Source organism: Miscanthus floridulus, chromosome 8 (genome assembly GCF_019320115.1).
Source record: "Miscanthus floridulus cultivar M001 chromosome 8, ASM1932011v1, whole genome shotgun sequence".
Lineage (NCBI taxonomy): Eukaryota > Viridiplantae > Streptophyta > Magnoliopsida > Poales > Poaceae > Miscanthus > Miscanthus floridulus.
Window position 1 is genome coordinate 183,557,742 of NC_089587.1, and position 23,399 is coordinate 183,581,140.

At 47.2% G+C, this 23,399-nt stretch overlaps 2 pseudogenes; both read left to right on the forward strand.

Moving 5' to 3' along the window:
* Positions 1-18,241: 18,241 nt before the first annotated feature.
* Positions 18,242-21,215, forward strand: LOC136477699 (LRR receptor-like serine/threonine-protein kinase EFR; annotated as a pseudogene).
* LOC136477700 (putative receptor-like protein kinase At3g47110) lies at positions 20,825-22,634 on the forward strand (annotated as a pseudogene).
* The last annotated feature ends 765 nt before the right edge of the window (positions 22,635-23,399 follow it).

Here is a 23,399-nt window from a genome sequence, read left to right on the forward strand (position 1 = left end):
TGTGAGTCATGAGCCAGGTCCACAAGGTCTCCATGAAGTCTTGGAAGGGTGTGGGGGGAATCCTCTGCACCCCATACCTCCTTACACTATCCGCTATCAACCTAGTAGTAGTGGCAATACCCTACCAAGTAGTCTAGCCGTCCCGCACCATATAGGGCGAGTGGTACGTAAGGCTTCCTGGTGAATCTGAGTACTAGTAAGTCCTTAGGGATGACCAAGCCAGAATGTCTCCATCAGGGTTTCCATTCACCATGCCACCACAGCACCTCCATCCCGGGCTCCACCCGTCATAGGTTCACACTCAGGTCCACCTCATATACCATTTACCCACCACAGGTATCCATTTCCAGGGGTGCCCAGGTAGCATCCCATAGCAAGACTTGCCCCAGGCTCGTCGTATACTCCAAACTTGGTCGACACAACCCTCACCCTCCACACACCCAAGTCACACACGCAGCACTCCCCCATAGCCCAGGTAACACCGATTTCTACCACGCACGTAGTATAAGCGTAGTAGAAGTATAAGTAATGAAATATATAGCAGTAAGCGTGTGTCTAGCCTAATAGCAGGGTATGCAGGGGTAAGGTTGCATCAAGGTAAAGGCTTTCAAGCAAGCATACTACCATGCAAGTCCTAGCATAATATAATTGTAGCAGTAAAGTAAAGCGATAGCAGTTCTATATTAGCCATGCGTAATAGGTACTACAAGATTGGGTGGGATGTGGCACCTTCAGTGTAGTCATCTCCGTACTCCTTACGGTACTCACGATTCTCGTCTGTCTGTTTCTCCTCCGAGTCTGCAAACGATTATAATATGGTCGCGTTAGCGACGTCTATAGAATAGCACAAAGAAGCAATGAAAATTCAAAAGAGCCAAATGCACTCAAACATGGGTTCATTACGTAGAGCTTGATTTTAGACAAATTTTGGTCCTGGTTTCGTATTTTTCTGAGGTCATATGAATTAGTTATGAATTTCCGAAGTTTAAATCTATTTTCTGAAAATGCAAAAAGGCTGAATTAATCCTGGGCTGACACGTGTCATGCTGTGGTTGGTCCATGTGGCTTGCTGACGTCAGCATGATGTTGTCATCACAGTTTCGAGCTGACAGGTGGGGCCCAGCTGACGTCAGCATGACGTCATCAACGTCGTCCACACCGATAGGTGGGGCCAAAGGCTATTAGGTCACTGACAGGTGGGTCCGGTCAAAGTCAACATCAGTCAACGACAAGTCAACGGTCAATAGTCACGGTCACTGACATGTGGGCCTGGTCTGCTGACATCAGCAGCTGATGTCAGCGTGACGTCAGCATGACGTCACCTCGACTGTGCTGGCTTCTGATATGTGGGTCCCACGTGACGTCATCATGACGTCAGCATCTGACGTGTGGGTCCAGGGTGTCTGTGTCACTGACATGTGGGGCCAGGTCAACGGTCAACATTGACCAGTCAATGTTCAATATGGGCCGGGTCCGAACTGGGCCGGTTGGGCTTCGGGTTGGGCCGGTCTGGGCTGGGCCGGGCCGAACACGTGGCACGTTGTGACGTAGCCACGTCACGGCCGTGGGCTCATATTGGGCTGTGGTCCATGGCTTGCGGTCTACGGTGGACCAAGTGATGCTGGTCCATGGACCGCAGACTGGTCTATGGTGGACTGAGTCCATTGTCTGTTCCTCTCGGCTCGGCTCATATGCACCGAGTTCACGTAGGGGCGTCAGCGAGGGGGGGAATGTTTCCCCTGTCTTTCTCCCACGGCGGCGCTCCTACCGGCGGTGAGCTTCGCTGATGAGCCTCCGTGGCGAGGCTGGTGCCCAACTAGAAAGGGGAAAAGCTACCCTAGGCCACAGCGATCATGGCCCGGGCGTGACCCCCTAGCCCGCCCTGCCATTGCTGTCGGGGCTCTATCGCGCGGTGGTCGTGCACGGCGTGGAGAAGAAGAATAGTAGGGCTGACTTACGGGGTCCAGCGACAGCGGCTGCAAGCGGAGGCAGGGAGACGCGCGGGCGTGGGCGTCGTGCGGCTGACACGCCGGGGCCAGCGGCAGCGGTTGCAAGCGGAGGCTGGGAGACGTGCGGGCGTGGGCGTCGTGCGGCTGACACGCGGGGTCCAGCGGCAGCGGCTGCGAGCGAAGGCGGGGAGCGCGCGAGCGTTGCTGGGCCACGCGCGCGCTGGGGCTGGCTAGGCCGAGCTGCCTGGGCTTCCGAGGCCTTCTCCTCTTCTCTTTTCTTTTCTATTTTTCATTTCTTTTCCATTGTTTAAATTCAAATTTGGTTTAGAATTCGAATTTAAAACTGAGGTAACTTGTTCATTGGAGTTTAGGGAATTTTGTTTAATAATAACTTTATGGAATTGTTAAGCATAACATAAAGCAATGAGAATCCAAATCACAATTTAAGTTAACATGTATGCAACATCTATTTGATAGAAATTAAATAATCATAATCAACATATGACATGCTATGCTTATGTGTTGACTTAGGTTGGGTTACTTCTAATGCAACTCCTGGGTTGGGTTACTTTACATGACACTCATCATCACATGGAAGTTTTGAGAAAAATTTTGTAGTTGGTATTTTTGGTGTGTGGATTTTTGGGTTGTTACAGTCCTACCCCCTTAACAAAATCTCGTCCCCGAGATTAAAGCGTAACGTACTCTTCGAAGAGGTAGGGGTATCGTAGCCGGAGGTCAGACTCTTTTTCCCATGTTGCTTCTCTCTCAGTATGATTACTCCATTGAACCTTGCACATAGGAATAGTCTTGCTACGGGTCTCTTGGGTATCTCTGCCCAGAATTCTGATAGGATGTTCTTTATACTCAAGTGTATCTTGAATGTCAAGTGCACTAGTTGGGACTGCTTCATCGGGTACTCTTAAACATTTGCGTAGCTGGGATACATGAAATACGGGATGTACACCCATCAATTCCTCAGGTAACTCAAGTTTGTAGGCGAGCTTTCCAATTCTCTTGCAAATCTTGTATGGGCCAACAAATCTAGGGGCAAGCTTGCCTTTCACATGGAATCTTACCGTTCCACGTAGCGGGGATACCTTGAGATAGACGAAGTCCCCCACATTGAACTCTAGTTCTCTTCTTCTTTTGTCAGCATAGCTCTTGTATCGACTTTGAGCAATTCTCAAATTCTCTCTTACCTGAGCAACTCCTTCTTCTGCATCTTGAATCTTAGCGGAGTCAAAGAATGATCTTTCTCCCGGTTGGGACCACATCAAGGGTGTCTTACAAGGTCTGCCATACAGAGCTTCAAATGGCGACATCTTGATACTGGCTTGGTAGCTGTTGTTGTAAGAGAACTCTGCATAGGGTAGGCATTTCTCCCAATCAGAGCCGTAATTCAGTACACTAGCGCGAAGCATGTCTTTTAAGATCTGATTTACTCGTTCTGTCTGTCCATCTGTCTGTGGGTGGTAAGCGGTACTGAAATCAAGTTTGGTTCCAATAGACTTGTGTAGAGCTTCCTAGAATCGGGACACAAATTGAGGACCATGATCAGATACAATGCTAGAGGGAGCTCCATGCAGTCTGAGAATATGCTCAATATATAGATCCGCTAATTTCTCGGCGTTGGTCTTGGTCTTTACTGGTACAAAGTGAGCAATCTTGGTCAAGCGATCAACAATCACCCAGATGGAATCATTGCCTTTCTGTGAACGAGGCAATCCAACTATGAAATCCATGGATATGTTCTCCCATTTCCACTCGGGTACGTCAAGAGGCTTTAGCAATCCTGCAGGCCTTTGATGTTCAGCCTTGACTCTGTTGCAGGTGTCACAACGTGCCACATGTCCTGCAATGTCTATCTTCATGCCTTTCCACCAGAAGTGTTTCTTCAGGTCTTGGTACATCTTTGACCCTCCAGGGTGAATACAGTATTTGGAATCGTGAGCTTCCGATAGAATTTCCTCTCGTAGTACTGGGTCAGATGGAACGCAGATTCTATTCTTGAACTAGATGGTTCCTTGTTCATCTTCTTGGTGGTTGGTCTTGTAGCCTAGTTTCATCAGACCACGGAGATACTCAATCTCTTCATAACTTTTCTGAGCTTGACGGATGTGATCTGTGAGATCATACTGTATGCAGAGCTCATTCAGCAAGCCATGCGGTAGTATCTCTAGTTGGAAATCATCAATCTCTCCCTTGAGCTCAGGTGGTACTGATTCAGTGATCAAGGTGTGATAGTAACTCTTGCGACTAAGAGCATCTATGACCACATTAGCTTTTCCTAGATGATAGTGAATTTCTAGGTCATAGTCCTTGATCAACTCAAGCCATCGGCGTTGCCTCATATTCAAATCTTCTTGAGTGAAAAAGTACTTCAAGCTCTTGTGATCGGTGTAGATGTCACACTTGTTGCCTATCAAGTAGTGTCTCCAGATCATGGGTTGGGTAACAGTTCTCGTGTTCTTTCAACTATCGAGAAGCATAAGCTATCACTCTTCCATCTTGCATCAGCACACAACCGAGTCCTTGATGAGATGCATCACAATAGACTACGAAATCTTTGCTGATATCAGGCAATGATAGCACAGGAGTTGTGGTAAGCTTTAGTTTCAGTTCCTGGAAGCTTTGCTCGCACGCGGGCGTCCATTCAAACTCCTTAGTCTTCTTTAGAAGGTTGGTCATTGGACGGGCTATCTTGGAGAAGTTCTCAATGAATCGGCGATAATATCTAGCCAATCCCAAGAAACTTCTGACTTCTGTCACATTGCGGGGTTGATCCCATTCTTTCACAGCTTCAATCTTGGCTGGATCAACTGCGACACCCTCAGCTGATAATACGTGGCCTAAGAAGGTAACTTCCTGTAGCCAAAACTCACATTTACTGAACTTTGCATATAGCTAATGTTGGGCTAGTTTCTCAAGCACGGTTCTCAGATGATGTTCATGTTCTTCAGCGGTGGTTGAATAGACAAGGATGTCATCAATAAATACCACCACGAACTTATCCAGTTCATCCATGAAAACTTTATTCATCATGTTCATGAAATATGTGGGAGCATTCGTGAGTCCAAAGGACACCACAGTGAACTCAAACTGCCCATACCTAGTCACAAAAGCTGTCTTCGGGATATCACTTTCTCGAATCTTCATCTGATGATAGCCTGATCTGAGATCAATCTTGGAGAAATACTTTGCACCTCGAAGCTGATCAAGCAGATCATCAATTCTTGGCAGGGGGTACTTGTTCTTGATGGTGACTGCGTTCAGGTTCCGGTAATCAATGCACATTCTCATTGAGCCATCCTTCTTCTTGACAAACAGAACAGGGGATCCCCAGGGTGAAGCACTGGGCTTGATATATTCCTTCGAGATGAGCTCATCAAGCTATTTCTTGAGCTCAGTCAGTTCATCAACTGACATGCGATAGGGTCTCTTGGCAATGGGTTCTGTTCCCGGTAACAGATCAATGATGAACTCAACATCACGGTCTAGTGGCATACCCGATAATTCTTCAGGGAATACATCAGGATAGTCTCTGACTACCGGCACATCATGAACTGTCTTCTTCTCTTTTTGTGATTCTGAACTTGCTTTAAGGGCACATAGGATAGAGGTGGACTTTCCAGACTGGGGTTCACATCTAACGACTTGGCCTGATGGGTGGGTCGCTTGGACATATCTAGGTGAACATGATATGATACCTCGGTGAATGGTTAACCAATCCATACCTAAGATGGCATCTAGGTTAGTGGAAGGTAGCAGGGTTAGGTCGGCTCTAAAGATAAGACCCTCAATGGTAAGACTCACTCCCTTACAGATGTGGGTGCACTTTAGGTCTCCTAAAGGTGAGCTGGTGATGATAGGTTCTTCACGTGGGGTTATAGATAGGTCATGATCTCGTGCAAACTTGGATGATATGTAAGAACAAGTTGCTCCAGAGTCAAATAGAACTGATGCAGTAGTGCCATTAACTAAAAACATACCGTACACAACGTCAGGGGCAGCTTGTGCTTCCTCGGCGTCCAGATGGTTGAGACGTCCACGAGTAGCTGATCCCTTGAACTAAGACTTCTGTGCACTCAGCGGCTTTGTGACCTGGTTGGCCACAAGCAAAGCAGGTGAAAGGCGTACCACCTGTAGTGGTTGACGCGGGTGCCTTCCAGTTTCCAGTGCTTGGTGCGGAGTAGTTCTGTGCTGGGCGTTCATTCACTGTGCGGGGACGGTTGAAACGGTCCTGACTGTTGCGGTCCTGAGCATAACGATCCTGGGTGTAACGATCCTGAGTAGGGTGGGAGTATTTGGCGGTGTAGCCTCCACTTCCCCTACTCGATCCAGGGTTGTCATCCCTGTTATGGCGAGAGCGTTCTCTGGATGGTGCATCTCTGCGGAACCTCTTGCGATCATGACCACGGAGAGACTCCTCAGGCTTACGTTTCCTATCCCTGTACTCTTCTCCAGCTTTAGCACGGTCCTTCTCAATCTGGATGCAGCAATCCACTAGAGCATGCAATGTGTTGCTCTCAATACCGCCAAACTTCAGCTTGATGTGCGGGTTAAGTCCCTTGCGGTAATAGTACAACTTCTCCTTCTCAGAGTTCACAACATAAGAAGGTGCATAGCGTAGAAGGTTGGTGAAATGAGTAGTGTACTCAGTCACCCTGTCCTTTCCCATCTTGATGTTGTGGAACTCCTCGGCTTTGGCCTCCATGATACCCTTGGGAATGTGATACTCAGTGAATGCTTCAGCGAACTCATCCCACGAGATGTGGGCAGGGTCCTCATGGGAGTCACTGAAACTGTCCCACCAGGCACGTGCTGCACCCGTGAGCTGGTGTGTGGCAGCTCCAACACACTCATCATCAGTGAAAGTAGTGAGGTCAAGCTTCTTCTCCATTTCCTTGAGCCAGTCATCGGCTATAAGCGGGTCAGGGTCGGTGCCATCATAGGTAGGTGGCCTTAGCTTCAGAAATCCCTCTAGCTTCCTTTGGAAGTCGTTCTGCTGACCTCCCTGGCGATGGTTTGCTCCTTCAACAAGAGCTGCAAGAAGCTGGGTCTGCTGTGCCATCACTTCTGCCAGGTTCGGTGGTGGTGGTGGAGGAATGTTCTCCTCAGGCGGCGGAGTATTCTCCAGGTGGAAAGGTATCCCTCCACGCCCACGGCCGCGGCCACGACCACGGTTGTTGCTGCCACATCCCCCATTGGGTTCAACTGGTTCAGGGGTGGGCGCACGTCCTCGATTCATTAGGCGATTAGAACGGCGGTTCGGCATCTGCAACACGGATCATAGAGAGTTTAGTGCTTGTGCCATAAGTGCTTATAATTCAATATGATTACATGATTTTGATGATTTAAAGAAAAACATTTATGCTATCCAACACTCATTACAAAAGAAGCAATAAGATTCATAAAGATGCAATAAGATCCAAAACATTCATTACATGGTTTTTATTACATAGCATCATCTCCAGTAGCTACACTTGAAGACGTGCGAGAATCGTTCTACTCATAGTGTCTCATAATACATCTCATAAGGGGTACATCATGGGGTACAACTTACGGAAGCTATTAACATGACTCATGACCACGTAGGGTCATCTACTCTAACTCGTACACCGCAGCTGGGATACGACTGTTCTCGATCTCCTCATTAGACTTGTGAAGTCGGGACACGTACTTCAAGGCCTCAGCGAGCTCCTTAGTAGGCTTGGCTCTAGGTAGGGTAGGGCAGGCGTCTAGGTTGAGGCGAGTCGGGGCTAACTCAAACTCCTCTATCCTAGGCTTCATCTTGCTGCGAACCTCCTTGGGTAGCTGATCCCACATACCCTTCATCTCCCTAAGGCGCTTCCTGTCAGACTTCTACCAATCCTGCCATGTCCTCTCACACTTGTCCTATAGGTACTCGGTCTGCCTGAGTGCCTCAATCAGGTGACCCTAGTTGCGAACGGCCTTCTTCCTGAACTCCTCTAGCTCCTGAGTCAGGGTCTTGTTCCGAGATTGGATCTTCAGCATATCAATCCCCTTGGATCTCTCTCTGTCTCCTCTATGGTTGAACTCAGCCTTCTTGTCGTCCAACTCACTCTACAACTCCAAGACCTTGCTATCGAGGTAGCAGTTCCTGTTGCCTAGGTCGGCTACTTTGTCTTGTAAGTCAGCGACCTTGGCTCTGTGGTCCTCCTCACGATGGTTGAGCTCATCCTGTAGCTTGGCAACTGTCTCCAGTAGACTAGCTCGCTCCTGTGCTCCCTACGAGTCTCGCTCCTGGTACTCCCACTGAAGGGCCTGGTCCTGACGTCTCCTCTGCTCTAGATGGGTCACGTACCTGTCCTGCTCTAGTAGGTGGATAGCTGAGACACGAAGGCATCTATCCTCCTCGGCAAGGATAACTCTGCCTGCTGCAAAACTCTGCTCACTAGGGGTAAGGCTGAGGTCGAGGGCCTGGGGAAGTAGACAGAACTTTGTCGTCTTCAGGTGCTCGTAGTGGTCCCTCATCACTCTACGAAGTGCCTTGTGTGAGATAGCTCGCAGTCCCTCCTCGACTGTGTCCTCTATAGTCAACTGGCCAAGTGCTATGACTATGGAGGAAGGTTGTAGATACATAGAGTAACTGGCTAAGTGCTATGACTAGTGCTCTGCTCCCCAAAAGGATTCATACCATCTGTACTTAGGGCGAACCTTAAGTTTCTAGCCTCATTTGCAAACTCTGGAAATTCCCTGTCTATCGCTCTCCACTGGGACCCATCAGCTGGGTGTCTCAGCATATTGTCTACCTTACGATCTTCTTTATGCCACCGCAACAACTTTGCATAGTCTTTATTTCTGAACAAACGTTTTAAACGTGGTATTATAGGAGCATACCACATAACCTTGGCAGGGATTTTCTTTCTAGGACGTTGTTCACCCTCAACGTCACCAGGATCATCGCGCCTGATCTTATACGGCGCTGGTTTACATACCGGGCATTCATCCAAATTCTTGTATTCATTGCCATGGTAGAGGATGCAGTCATTAGTGAAACGACCCCAATTTCCGCGAAGGGAAATCCACAGCATCAAAGTATAATAAGATCGTTGTAGATCATATTACCCAAATTCCAGTCGAATATCACATCCATACGACGATAATATCAGAGTACAAATAGTGCGGAATTACATAATTTATTACATCGCCGCATTGGCGGAATCAAAAGTAGCATTCATTCAGAACAGCTTGAAGATAAGATCGCCAAACTCGAGCGTTGGCACGAACCCCTCATCCGTCAAACTCCTTGGAGCTATACTCCTCAGCAGAACCTGTGTGCCAAAATTTATCAGTACGATTTGTACTGGCCACTCCCATCCCTATGAGCATTGCTTTGTGGAAATTGGATGCAAGTTGGATATAAGCAAAATGAACCTATAAGGCTGGGGTTTCCTATGCAGTAGCATATCAAGTAAATAATAGTTTGTCAAGTTTTAACACCATTCCCACACACATTCCACTCCATTCCCTTTTTCGAGCTAGGTTTCGATCCTGGGATCGACATACCACCATCTCCATACCATCACCATACCATACCATCGCTCAGTCGATAGGCCAACTCCCTCTCAGCACTGTCTCAAGGCCCGTCGCCCCTGGCTATGACCGACACTCTCTCATGGGGGAAGAAGAGAAGGACTCATCTCACTATCTAGTTTAATCGAAACCCAGGAAAGGTCCATAGCCGACAAGTCGGCACATGTATCGATCAATCAACCATACACTCTGTAGAGGTTTTACATAACCATAAGATCTGTCTTCCTCGCTGACCGTCGTCAACTAGGCTGATTCCGGCCGCTTGCTAACCTAGGATAATGCCACTCTACCATTCAGCCCTGGTTCACCCTAAGTCAAGTCTGGGGTGGCTGAAACTATGAGTCATGAGCCGGGTCCACAAGGTCTCCATAAAGTCTCAGAAGGGTGTGGGGGGAATCCTCCGTGCCCTGTACCTCCTTACACTGTCCGCTATCAACCTAGTAGTAGTGGCAATACCCTACCAAGTAGTCCAGCCGTCCCACACCATATAGGGCGAGTGGTACGTAAGGCTTCCCGGTGAATCTGAGTACTAGTAAGTCCTTAGGGATGACCAAGCCAGAATGTCTCTATTAGGGTTTCCATTCACCGTGCCACCACAGCACCTCCATCCTAGGCTCCACCCGTCATAGGTTCACACCCAGGTCCACCTCATATACCATTTACTCACCGTAGGTATCCATTTCCAGGGGTGCCCAGGTAGCATCCCATAGCAAGACTTGCCCCAGGCTCATCGTATACTCCAAACTTGGTCGACACAACCCTCACCCTCCACACACCCAAGTCACACACGTAGCACTCTCCCCATAGCCCAGGTAACACCAGTTTCCACCATGCACGTAGTATAAGCATAGTAGAAGTATAAGTAATGAAATATATAGCAGTAAGCGTGTGTCTAGCCTAATAGCAGGGTATGCAGGGGTAAGGTTACGTCAAGGTAAAGGCTTTCAAGCAAGCATACTACCATGCAAGTCCTAGCATAATATAATTGTAGCAGTAAAGTAAAGCGATAGCAGTTCTATATTAGCCATGCGTAATAGGTGCTACGAGATTGGGTGGGATGTGGCACCTTCAGTGTAGTCGTCTCCGTACTCCTCACGGTACTCACGATCCTCGTCTGTCTGTTTCTCCTCCGAGTCTACAAACGATCGTAATATGGTCGCGTTAGCGACGTCTATAGAATAGCACAAAGAAGCAATGAAAATTCAAAAGAGCCAAATGCACTCAAACATGGGTTCATTGCGTATAGCTTGATTTTCGATAAATTTTGGTCCTAGTTTCGTATTTTTCTGAGGTCATATGAATTAGTTATGAATTTCCGAAGTTTAAATCTATTTCTGAAAATGCAAAAAGGCTGAATTAATCCTGGGCTGACACGTGTCATGCTGTGGTTGGTCCACGTGGCTTGCTGACGTCAGCATGATGTTGTCATCATGGTTCCGAGCTGATAGGTGGGGCCCAGCTGACGTCAGCATGACGTCATCAACGTCGTCCACACCGACAGGTGGGGCCAAAGGCTATTGGGTCACTGACAAGTGGGTCCGGTCAAAGTCAATGTCAGTCAACGATGAGTCAACGGTCAACAGTCACGGTCACTGACATGTGGGCCTGGTCTGCTGACATCAGCAGCTGATGTCAGCGTGACGTCAGCATGACGTCACCTCGACTGTGCTGGCTTCTGATATGTGGGTCCCACGTGACGTCATCATGACGTCAGCATCTGACGTGTGAGTCCAGGGTGTCCGTGTCACTGACATGTGGGGCCAGGTCAATGGTCAACGTTGACCAGTCAATGTTCAATACGGGCCGGGTCCGAACTGGGCCGGTTGGGCTTCGGGTTGGGCCGGTCGGGGCCGGGCTGGGCCGAACACGTGGCACGTTGTGACGTAGCCACGTCACGGCCGTGGGCTCGTATTGGGCTGTGGTCCATGGCTTGCGATCTACGGTGGACCAAGTGATGCTGGTCCATGGACCGCAGACTGGTCTATGGTGGACTGAGTCCATTGTCTGTTCCTCTTGGCTCGGCTCATATGCACCGAGTTCACGCAGGGGCGTCAGCGAGGGGGGGAATGTTTCCCCTGTCTTTCTCTCGTGGCGGCGCTCCTGCCGGCGGCGAGCTTTGCTGATGAGCCTCTGTGGCGAGGCTGGTGCCCAACTAGAAAGGGGAAAAGCTACCCTAGGCCACGGCGATCATGATCCTGGGGCCCTAGGGGTGGCCGGGTTCTTCCAAGGCATTGGCCATGGCGCCTGGCGGCTCGGCGGTGCCCGCCGGTGGCAAGGTCGCGCACACCGGCTCTCCGGTAACCAGGCTGGGCAGATGATGGCTCTGGTGGTCCCGTGGGTGCACGACGAAGGCATCCAGGGCTCAAGCGGGGCTTCGAACTCCTAGGTGGCCGTTTGGGGCTCCAACGGCCATGGCGACGCGGTGTCGATGGCAATGCGCACGCTGGTGCGCTACGGGCTCCGGTGGGGTGGTCACGGTGTGTTACTGACGTGTGCTAGGGTGCGTGCATCCCAAGTGGCCGAGGCAAGGCACTGGCCTACGTGCTCTAGACGTGGAGCGCCATGGCCGACGGTGAGGTCCGGCGGCAGAGAGAGACCGGAAGGGGGAAAAAACTCACCGTGGGTGGCGTGGAAGACTGGATGGCGATGCCATGTCGATTCGAGGCCGTGCAGCTCCGGTGTGGCCGTGCAGTGCCGTGCCGAGCCGCATCGGTGACGAAGCGCCGGCGTCGTCTTCGGCTCCGACGACCTCCTCCTCTGCGGCGGCTTTGGCGCTTTCTTCCTCTCCGTCCTTTCCCTTCTCCCTCCTCTCTCTTGGTTCCGATGCGCAGCGTATGGCCGCCAAATGGCGGCGGGTGATGGACGATCGCTAGGGCTCTGGGCTGAGGCTCTTATAGCCGGAGCTTCGAGCTCCACGGCGGACGACTAAGGATTGCGCCGAGCGCATCGAGCGGCTCCGCGGGGCGTGGGTGGTTGGCATGGAGTTGGCGTGGGCGCTGCGCCAAGGGGGGGCAAGGCCATGGCCCGGGCGTGACCCCCTGGCCTGCCCTGCCATTGCTGTCGGGGCTCTATCACGCGGTGGTCGTGCACGGTGTGGAGAAGAAGAATAGTAGGGCTGACTTGCGGGGTCCAGCGGCAGCGGCTGCAAGCGGAGGCAGGGAGACGCGCAGGCGTGGGCGTCGTGCGGCTGACACGCGGGGTCCAGCGGCAGCGGCTGCAAGCAGAGGCAGGGAGACGCGCGGGCGTGGGCGTTGTGCGGCTAACACGCGGGGTCCAGCGGCAGTGGCAGCGAGCGAAGGCGGGGAGCGCGCGGGCGTTGCTGGGCCGCAAGCTGGGCCGCGTGTGCGCTGGGGCTGGCTGGGCCGAGCTGCCTGGGCTTCCGAGGCCTTCGCCTCTTCTGTTTTCTTTTCTATTTTTCATTTCTTTTCCATTGTTTAAATTCAAATTTGGTTTAGAATTCGAATTTAAAACTGAGGTAACTTGTTCATTGGAGTTTAGGGAATTTTGTTTAATAATAACTTTATGGAATTGTTAAGCATAACATAAAGCAATGAGAATCCAAATCACAATTTAAGTTAACATGTATGCAACATCTATTTGATAGAAATTAAATAATCATAATCAACATATGACATGCTATGCTTATGTGTTGACTTAGGTTGGGTTACTTCTAATGCAACTCCTGGGTTGGGTTACTTTACATGACACTCATCATCACATGGAAGTTTTGAGAAAAATTTTGTAGTTGGTATTTTTGGTGTGTGGATTTTTGGGTTGTTACAATTAGGACATGCATGTATCTTCTGGATTTTAATCCCAAAGGACAGACAACCTTTTTTGCTTCATACGTAGTGGTGGGCAATTCATTTAGCTTCGGAAGCATCTTCTTTATGAGGTTCAATAAATTCCTAAATGCCTTGTCGGATACACCATTCTTTGCCTTCCACTGTAGCAATTCCAGTGTTGTACCCAGCTTTTTTTGCCCCTCTTCGGCCATCGGGTATAGCAACTTCCTATGATCCTCAAGCATGCGCTCGAACTTAACTTTCTCTTTTTCACTTTCGCATTCTTGTTGTGCATCACGAATGGCATCGCCAAGAGCATCACCGAGATCATCTTCTGCCGCTACCTCTTCTTCATCTCTCCCCATTGTAGTATCATCAAAGGCACCATACTAAGCAATAATGTCATCAATGTCTAAATCTTCTCCTTCACCTTCTTCCATTATGACCCCGCTTTCTCCATGCTTAGTCCAACATATATAGTTTGACATGAAACCTGACTTAAACAAATGTGAATGAAGACTCATTGAGCTTGAATATTCCTTTAAATTCTTACATATGGCACATGGACAGCACATGAAACCATCCTGCTTATTTGCCTCGGCCACACCTAAGAAATAGTGCATGCCCTCAATAAAGTCTTGGGAGCGGCGATCGGCATTGTACATCCAATGGCGTGACATAATCTGCATTACACGACAAATTATGAAAACCTTGAACACAATTAAGTATTTTATTACACAACATAGATGACACACACGGTTGATTAATTAACTAAGCCTAGCTACAACGTAAGCAATCCCAACTATCACTAAACAAACTAAAACTACAATGCACTTCAGTAACATAATTATTTCGTGATCGTACGCAACTAAAACAGACAAATCATTCTTCTGTTGAATATCAATAAGCTTCTCCAGCTGGCTCACTGCCTCATCATCAGCAGCCGCTACCTCAAGCGCACCCGAATTCTGCACGTATGTAGCATAATCTTCCTCCCAGTACCAACCATCGCATCCATTGTCCTCCCACTGAAATTAAAGCCAAAAAATATTTAGTAAAAAATATTCAAGAAAAGCAGGTCAATTAGCCATAATAATCAAATGCATAAGAAACTCACATCGCGATCCGGGCACTTGTAGAAAACACGACCCTTGTTGGGTCCCTATCTCTTGACTCGGTACTCCATCACAATCTTCTGCTTACACTTGCCGTAGATAATGAGAGGGAGTTCTAGCCTCAGTCGTTTCGCAACCGAACGAGAGGCCGAGGATCCGGTACCAGTTGTCATCTACTTTCTATACTTATTTTTGTAAACTAGTGTAAATTTCACATTTTCTAAAATGATATATTTAAACAAAACTAAAATTATTTATTTATCTAACTAAACCATGAAATATGTACTATGTATAATTGTAAAATACCAAACTATCAAGTGATTTTACTATTGTAAATCATCATGTGATTTTGAGCTAAAAATGACATAGAAATCACATAGCTCAAAAACATATTTCAATAAATAACCATCCGTACTAGTTCACCTTACTTACGTGATCATCTCGGCGAGTATTTCTCCACCGAACGGCACCGACTTGGTCAAGGAAGAGCTCCGATTCTACGAGGAAGGCAACACGGTCTTCCACGACCATTGCCGCTCTCCCTCGTAGAATCAAAGCTCCTCCTTGACGTCCGTTACCGCTCGGCAGAGAACATGCTCGGCGAAATAAACACGGTCCGCAAGTTCAACTAGTACGGATTTTCTATAATTTTCTAACTATTTTCTAAGTTTTTCATTTCATGGAAAATTTAATTCTAAAAAATAAAAGGCATGATTTCTAAGTAGTTCATTTTATGGAAAAAATAATTCTAAGTGACCTGCTCGATATCGGCGAGCTCGCTGGCGTTTAGGTTGCCGAGGATAGTAACATTTGTAGATGACATTTGTAGGTCTGAAGTTATCAAATATCCATCAAATTATTGCTCAAAAACATGTTTCAATAAATAACCATCCATACTAGTTGACCTTGCTTACGTGATCATCTCGGCGAGCATTTCTCCACCGGACGGCACCGTACTTGGCCAAGGAAGAGCTCCGATTCTACGAGAAAGGGAACACGGTCTTCCACGACCGTTGCCGCTCTCCCTCGTAGAATCAAAGCTCCTCCTTGATGTCCGTTACCGCTTGGCAGAGAACATGCTCGCCGAGATGAACACGGTCCGCAAGTTCAACTAGTACGAATTTTCTATAATTTTCTAACTATTTTCTAAGTTTTTCATTTCATGGAAAATTTAATTCTAAAAAATAAAAGGCATGATTTCTAAGTATTTCATTTCATGGAAAAAATAATTCTAAGTGACCTGCTCGATATCGGCGAGCTCGCAGGCGTTTAGGTTGCCGAGGATAGTAACATTTGTAGATGACATTTGTAGGTCTGAAGTTATCAAATATCCATCAAATTATTGCTCAAAAACATGTTTTAATAAATAACCATCCGTACTAGTTGACCTTGCTTACGTGATCATCTCGGCGAGCATTTCTTCACCGGACGGCACCGTACTTGGCCAAGGAAGAGCTCCGATTCTACAAGAAAGGGAACACGGTCTTCCACGACCGTTGCCGCTCTCCCTCGTAGAATCAAAGCTCCTCCTTGACGTCCGTTACCGCTCGGCAGAGAACACGCTCGCCGAGCTGAACACGGTCCGCAAGTTCAACTAGTACGGATTTTCTATAATTTTCTAAGTTTTTCATTTCATGGAAAAATTAATTCTAAGATCACGTAAGCCGCCGGAGACGAGGATGGCGCGTGCTCCAGCGAGGACGAGCGAGGCGTGATTTTGATGAACTAATTTAACTTTTGTTTATCCAAACATATATGCAAATCATCATGTGATTTTGAGCTAAAAATGACATATAAAATCATAATAAAGTCCAACATATAAAGTTACACATGCATCTACATCGCAAAATGAGATAAGCTACTGATAAAACATAAGAGGATTAAGTTTGTTACCTCCAAAATCGAAGAGCAACACCAATGGAGGGGGAGAGAGCAAGAACAACAGCAAGCTGAAGAACAGAGGCAGTGAGTTTGAATGGAATGGCTCGGGCTCGGGGAGGAAGAAATGAGCTGGATTATAGGCCGGGATAATTAGTCCCGGTTAGGGGGCCAAACCGGGACTAAAGATTAATCTTTATTCCCGGGGCATCACCCAAACCGGGACTAAAAGCTTTAGTCCCGGCTGGTATTACCAACCGGGACTAAAGGTAGTCCCGGTTGGTAATACCAGCCGGGACTAAAGATCCCTGCCCCGCGGACGACCGTTGGGCAGGGACCTTTAGTCCGGGGGCAAAAAATGCCGAGGCTAATGTCAAATTGGGACATCGTTCTAAAGTCTGTTCTCTAGTAGTGTGCACACGCATCAAACATAACCTAACATATGAGAATGTTGTATAAATTCATGAGTATTGGAGAAAAAAATAGCTCTCACGGGTTAGGTGCATGCGCATGGGTCTATGGCTACACCACCAGGACTATTCCCACTGATTTTTTTAATTCATGGTATCCGTTTTAATAATTTTTCAGCCCATATAAACAATTAACATGCATTTGGAATGGGATGGGATGGGTCGATCCTATTTTTGAGTGTTTTTCGGGGGACTCGTGAGGACACGATCACCATAATCTAGGAATATTATTCCATGAAAACGAGGTTGCCCCATCCCTCTGAATCAAGGGGACCGGTGAGTCCCCCTTCTTGTCCATGTGTGACAGCTGAGCGTGAGTGAGGCAGCAGAGCAGCGCACAGAAGGTGAGCTAGCAGCGGTGCATGCGAAGCGAGCTACATTGGCGACGTTGGCGGACGCGTCTATGAAGAGCAAGAGTCGGTGGCTACACGGCGCACACAGGGCAAGCTGCAATGGTGGCGCTTTCCCGGCTCAACTGGGTGGGGGTGGGGGGTGGGGGGGGGGGGGGCAAGCGTGGCCGGTGGGCTTACGACGGAGCAACACTTGTGGGGGTGAGCTGCGGGTGCTGGCGAGCTTGGCCATAGAGGGGATAGCCGGCGAGAGAGCGATACTCACGGTGGTGAGCTACAGTTAGGGGGAAGAACGAAAAAGAGGATGATGAACAGATCCCGCTATCAAATGAACCGTAAATATTTTGATATCCTCAAATCAAACACAGAATAAGGATGGTGCCAACCTCTAAAGCCAAACACACAACAGGAATGGTTCCGTCCCAAAAAGCACCATATGTTAAGCTACGTTAATGAAAGTGCTGACTATTATTCAATAATTCCCAAAGCCAACCACCTCAATGATTTTTGATTGTGCATAGTTTGAACTTGAAATTTCAAATCTGGGGAAAACTAAACCCTAAAGATTGTATATTTGTCTCCTTGGAGGAACATCTCATATTTATCTCGTGCTCAAATTAGTAAATTTTTTATTCTTTTAATAAATGTATAGTTAAAACTATTTTACCGTTCATAAATAAATCTAGTTGTTTCACTAGATATTTTTCCAATTCCAACGGTACTCGCAGTTTGCAAGAATCGTGCCAAGCACGGCAGTGTATCAGATAGACTAGTACTCCTAAGTTGGCTTGACCCGCTACCCTGTCAGCTATCAAAATAACCTATGGATGAATCATGTCGACACCATATATATTCTGGAAGCGCGATCATAAAAAAAACAAATTTGATTTCAACAGGAAAATCCGGCACCGTAGACCATTCCACGAGCTAATTTTTGCCAGCATCGAAACCGCACCAGACAGGTCGCACATCAGCCTGGAATATCTCTGTCCGTTTCCTGCTGAAAAATACTCTGGGATTCGAGACTGGACACGCCACAACAATCCTGTCCACCTCAAACAACGACGGCGCAGCTGCGCGACGTGATGGAAGCTGAAAAGTAGCGGTAACTGACGAGTTTGATGGACTCAGGGTCCTCGCTGCGATGGCGGTCAAGCTAAGATATGGCGTCGTGTGTGGATGTAATGGTGCTGTAAACTGTTTTTAAACCCCCTGGGGGTCTCATCTACCAGCTGAGCATCCAACTTAAAGCTTCAAACTCCCGCTAGCAAGCATAAGAAAGCAGATCAAAAGGACTGCCGGCGGAGCAGAGGTACCCTACTCTCTCACTACTGCTCAGTGGTGTTCGTACTTAATTATCCGTTTTAGCTTGTTACTCGCTGTAATTGTGTCAGGTTTCTCGATATAGGGGGCACCTGCCTTCCCTTTCTGAAAAAGGGGATCGTTCGTAGCTCTGATTTACAGCATAAACGCAGCGTGGGTTCTTTAGTAATAGCGCCAAGTTTATGCTTTATTAATCATTGCAGGTGTCAATTAAGTGCATCATGCGTCATTCCAAACCGCCGGCGAAACTCGCCATGGTTGTGGTGTTGCCTCTATTACTGCTGTGTTATGGAGTCGGCAACGTCCATTGCTCCACAGTTCATGAGAACAGCAAAGATTTTCACTCATTGCTCGAGTTCAAGAACAGCATCCTCGATCGCAATGGAGCCTTGAACAATTGGAACCCTGATACCCACTTCTGTCAGTGGTATGGTGTGAACTGCACCTCGATGCGGCGGCCATTACGTGTTACGCAACTCAACCTCTCCGGCAAAAACTTAGCTGTCAATATATCTTCCTCTATTGGAAATCTGGCCTTCCTTCATAAGCTTGATCTATCCAATAATAGCTTTGACGGCCCCACGGCCCCATTCCTGACGCACTCACAAATTGTTCCAACCTAGCCTATTTGTATCTCTTTGAAAACCACCTCACTGGTGTTATTCCTCCCAGAATAGGTTTTCTTACCAATCTAAAGCATGTCATCCTTGACAGTAATTATCTCATTGGGGGAATCCCAGCAGCCCTTGGAAACATCACCAATCTACAAAAACTCAGTTTTACACAAAATCAACTCACTGGAAGCATTCCTCAAGAGGTTATGCAAATGCCAAATATATTGGAGTTGTACCTCAACCAAAATAACCTATCGGGTGAAATTCCTTTGGTTTGGCAGATGGCAAACATAGAGTTCTTAGACCTAAGCATAAACAACTTATCAGGTAGATTCCCACAAGATCTATCTAATGTATCTTCTCTTCAGGGATTATCCTTGGCATCCAATATGCTAGGCAACACATTACCATCTAACATTGGCGATGCTTCGAGGGTCCCATTCCAACTTCCCTAGGAAAACCTGCAGCTCTAGGAGCGATAGACCTATCAATCAATTATTTCACTGGCCAAATCCCAAACTCTTTGGGCAACTTCAAAATGCTCTCTTATCTTAACCTTGAAAAAAACATGCTTCAAGCAACAGACAATGAAGGCTGGGAATTCCTGCATGCCATGGGAAATTGTAGTTCTCTAACAGCTCTTTCATTGTCTCATAATAACCTAGAGGGAACCATACCAAATTCTATTGGAAACCTCTCCATCAGTCTTACACGGTTGTTAATGTCTGGAAACAACCTATCAGGAATAGTTCCCCCGAGTATTGGAAAACTTAGTGCCTTGGTTCATCTATCTCTAGATCACAACAATCTTACCGGTACAATTAAAGAATGGGTCGGGAATATGACAAAACTAGAACGTTTGAATCTCCGATCGAACAGCTTCATTGGGATAATTCCACCTTCCATTGGCTGTCTTACAAGGTTGACATATTTTTTTCTTGCTGAAAATAAGTTCATTGGGTTTGTACCATCTAACTTGGGAAACCTTAAATCATTGATGGAGTTGCACCTTAGCTATAACAATTTCCAAGGGGGCATACCTATTGAGCTTGGTAACTTGGGACAACTCACCACTCTAAATCTTTCATCAAACAAATTTGGTGGGGAAATTCCCTAAAATTATGGGCCAATTAGAACAGATATATATCATTCGGTTGGATGTAATACTCTTACAGGAAATATTCCAATTACTTTCAGTAATCTAAAGACCTTGAGCATACTCAATCTTTCCCACAACAATTTGTCAGGTCCCCTTCCAGCTTGTCTAATGATCTCTAACAAAACTAGACCTATATTATTGTCAGGTCCCCTTCCAGCTTGTCTAATGATCTCTAACAAAATGACCTATATTACCAGCAAATGGTGTGTTCGATAAATGCTACAGCTGTTTCACTTGATGGCAATATAGGATTGTGTGGAGGGGCTATGAATTTGCATGTCTTCATCATGCCATGTTTTTTTTTGCGAATTACACAAGTACAGATGCAGACGCTCAACGCGCACGCACACTCACCCCCTATGAACACATATACACAAACCACGTCCCTATGAGCACCTGTGCCGGCACATCTCGAGATTGACGAAGTCACCATAGATGCCTCGCTGTCGACGGGAACGTCGCCTACCACTGAAAGCACAACGCCGTTTAATCCTAGAGGGAAAATGTGAACACCCGTGCCAAGTCGAGGACTTGAACCCGGGTGGGCAGGTTCCACCACAAAGAACTTAACGAGCTGAGCTAGGCTCAGTTTATAGAAGAGAAAAGGAAATCGTAAACTATATGGTCAAAATACTGGTACCAACATTTGGCTTCATCTCACTCATAATGCTCATTTACATTATAATCCACAAGAAGAAGACGCCAAGAAAGCAATATGTAATTTTTCTTTCTTTTGGCAAGAAATTCCCTAGAGATTAGGTAAAGCAAGCTACATGGAGCTTTTCAAAGTCCAACCTAATTGGAAGAGGAAGCTATGGCTCTGTATACAAAGGGAAGTCAACTCAAGCTAAAATTGAAGTTGCTATTAAGGTTTTTGACCTTGAGATCAGATTTATTTGCAGACAAAAGTTTTGTTTCAGAATGTGAGGCTTTGAGAACCATTCGGCATCGGAATCTTGTTCCTGTACTAACTGCATGTTCAATAATAGACAACAGTGGTAATGATTTCAAATCCCTAGTTTATGAGTTCATGCCCAATGGAAATATGGATACATGGTTGCATCAAAGACGTGGTGGGCACAACTCCAAAATTTATAGGCTTAGCTCAAAGAATTAGCATATGTGTTGACATAGCTGATGCATTGGCCTATTTGCACCATGATTGTGGAACGCCTATTGTCCACTGTGATTAGAAACCGACGAATATCCTTCTCGATGATGACATATGAATGCTTATTTGGGAGACTTTGGCATTGCAAATCTCCTTGTTGATTCCAGATCAATAGCAATTGGACACTCTGGTTGTAGTAGTTCACTTACCATGACGGGAACTATAGGGTATACTGCTCCTGGTATAAATCAAGAATGTTGAGTAGAAGGCTCCTTGGTGAATGCTAGCTGGAGAAGGTTACTCGGTGAAGGCCGGTCGGAGAAGGTCCACGACGAAGGCCCGGCCGGAGAAGGTCTCTCGACGAAGGCTGGCAGGAGAAGGTCTCCCAATGAAGGTCCTGGACGAAGGTCGCGGACTAAGGCCCTAGAGAAGACCGGCGGGGGAAGGTCTCCCGGAGAAGGCTGACGGGAGAAGGTCTCCCGACGAAGGTCCTGGACGAAGGCTGGCGGGAGAAGGTCTCCCGACTATCCTAGATGAAGGTCCTGGACGAAGGCTGGCAGGAGAAAGTCTCCCGATGAAGGTCCTGGACGAAGGTCCCGGACGAAGGCCAACGGGAGAAGGTCTCCCGACGAAGGTTCCGGATGAAGGTCAGGAACGAAGGCCTTGGACAAAGGTCCCGGACGAAGGCCGGTGGGAGATCGAAGGTCTCCCGACGGTCCTAGATGAAGGTCCTGGACGAAGGTCGGCGGGAGAAGGTCTCCCGACGAAGGTCATAGATGAAGGTCCCGAACGAAGGCCAGCGGGAGAAGGTCTCCCGACGAAGGTCCCGGATGAAGGTTAGGAACGAAGGCCTTGAACGAAGGCCCGGAATGAAGGCCTCGGACGAAGGCCTCGGACGAAGGCCCGATGATTGTTCTGTATAAGGGCTTTGCAGAGAAGGTTCCATGATGGAGGCTCCATGGAGAAGGCTCTGCAACGATGGTTTAGTGTGGAGGCTCCACGGAGAAGGCCTTGCGACGAAGGCACCAACTTGTGAGAGGGAAGAGTGAGGCGACGGCTAGGGTTTGCGAAAAATGAGTGGGAGAGGAGAGAGCCCCCCCTTGCCCACTTGTTCTTGGCATTATATAGGCAAGCGTAAATTTACAAGCGACCGCTCGGTGGGGGTGGGTTTTACATGCCACTCTAATGGTGCTAGTTGGGCCTCTTCTAGGGGACTTGGCCTATATGAATATGGCATGTCCCAACAAATGTCATCATCTTCTCCTATATGTATATAAAGCAATATGTTATGCACAAAATAACTGATTTTTCTCTATATTTTTGTAGAGTATGCTCAAAGTGTTCATGCATCAACCTGTGGCGATGTTTAATAATTTTGGAATAGTACTTCTGGAGATGATTACAGGCAAAAGACCAATTGATTCTATGTTTGAAGTTGAACTCAGCATTGCCAACTTTGTAGAGAGAAATTTTCCAGATCAGGTGCTATACATATCATTGATGCTTATCTCCAGGAAGAATGCAAGGGCTCTAATAAAGCAATAGTGGCAATAGAAAACAAGGCCTATCGATGTGTGCTATCCCTTGTTCAAGTTGCCCTGGCTTGCACGTTTCGATTACCAAGAGAAAGAATGAGCATGAGAGAAGTAGCCATTAACTTGCATGCAATCAGAAAGTCATATGTCACAACAACTAAATGAGATCAAGCCATGTTTCTATGGATCTTGTGTAATTAGCTTAGGTTATATTTGAATGTAACTGGCGTAAAGATGGCAAATCAGGCATGAGTAGCATGCTCACATTGATGAACTATCCTGCTAGAAATAAAGCTATATGTGCTGGACAGATAACTTGTGTGTAGTACAAGGCTACCAGTTCATACCAAGATTTGATTTTTGAACATTTGAAAAATGGATTTGGTAAAGCATTAATTAGTTATTTTCGTGAAGTGTCACATATTGCTTTGATGGACAGTATGTTGTTTGAGCATGCTTGTTTCTTTGTTCATACTCAACCATTTTGGCTCCCTAACATTTGGTTTTAACTAATATTTGAATTTCTAATTTTAGTAAAGCATCAATGATT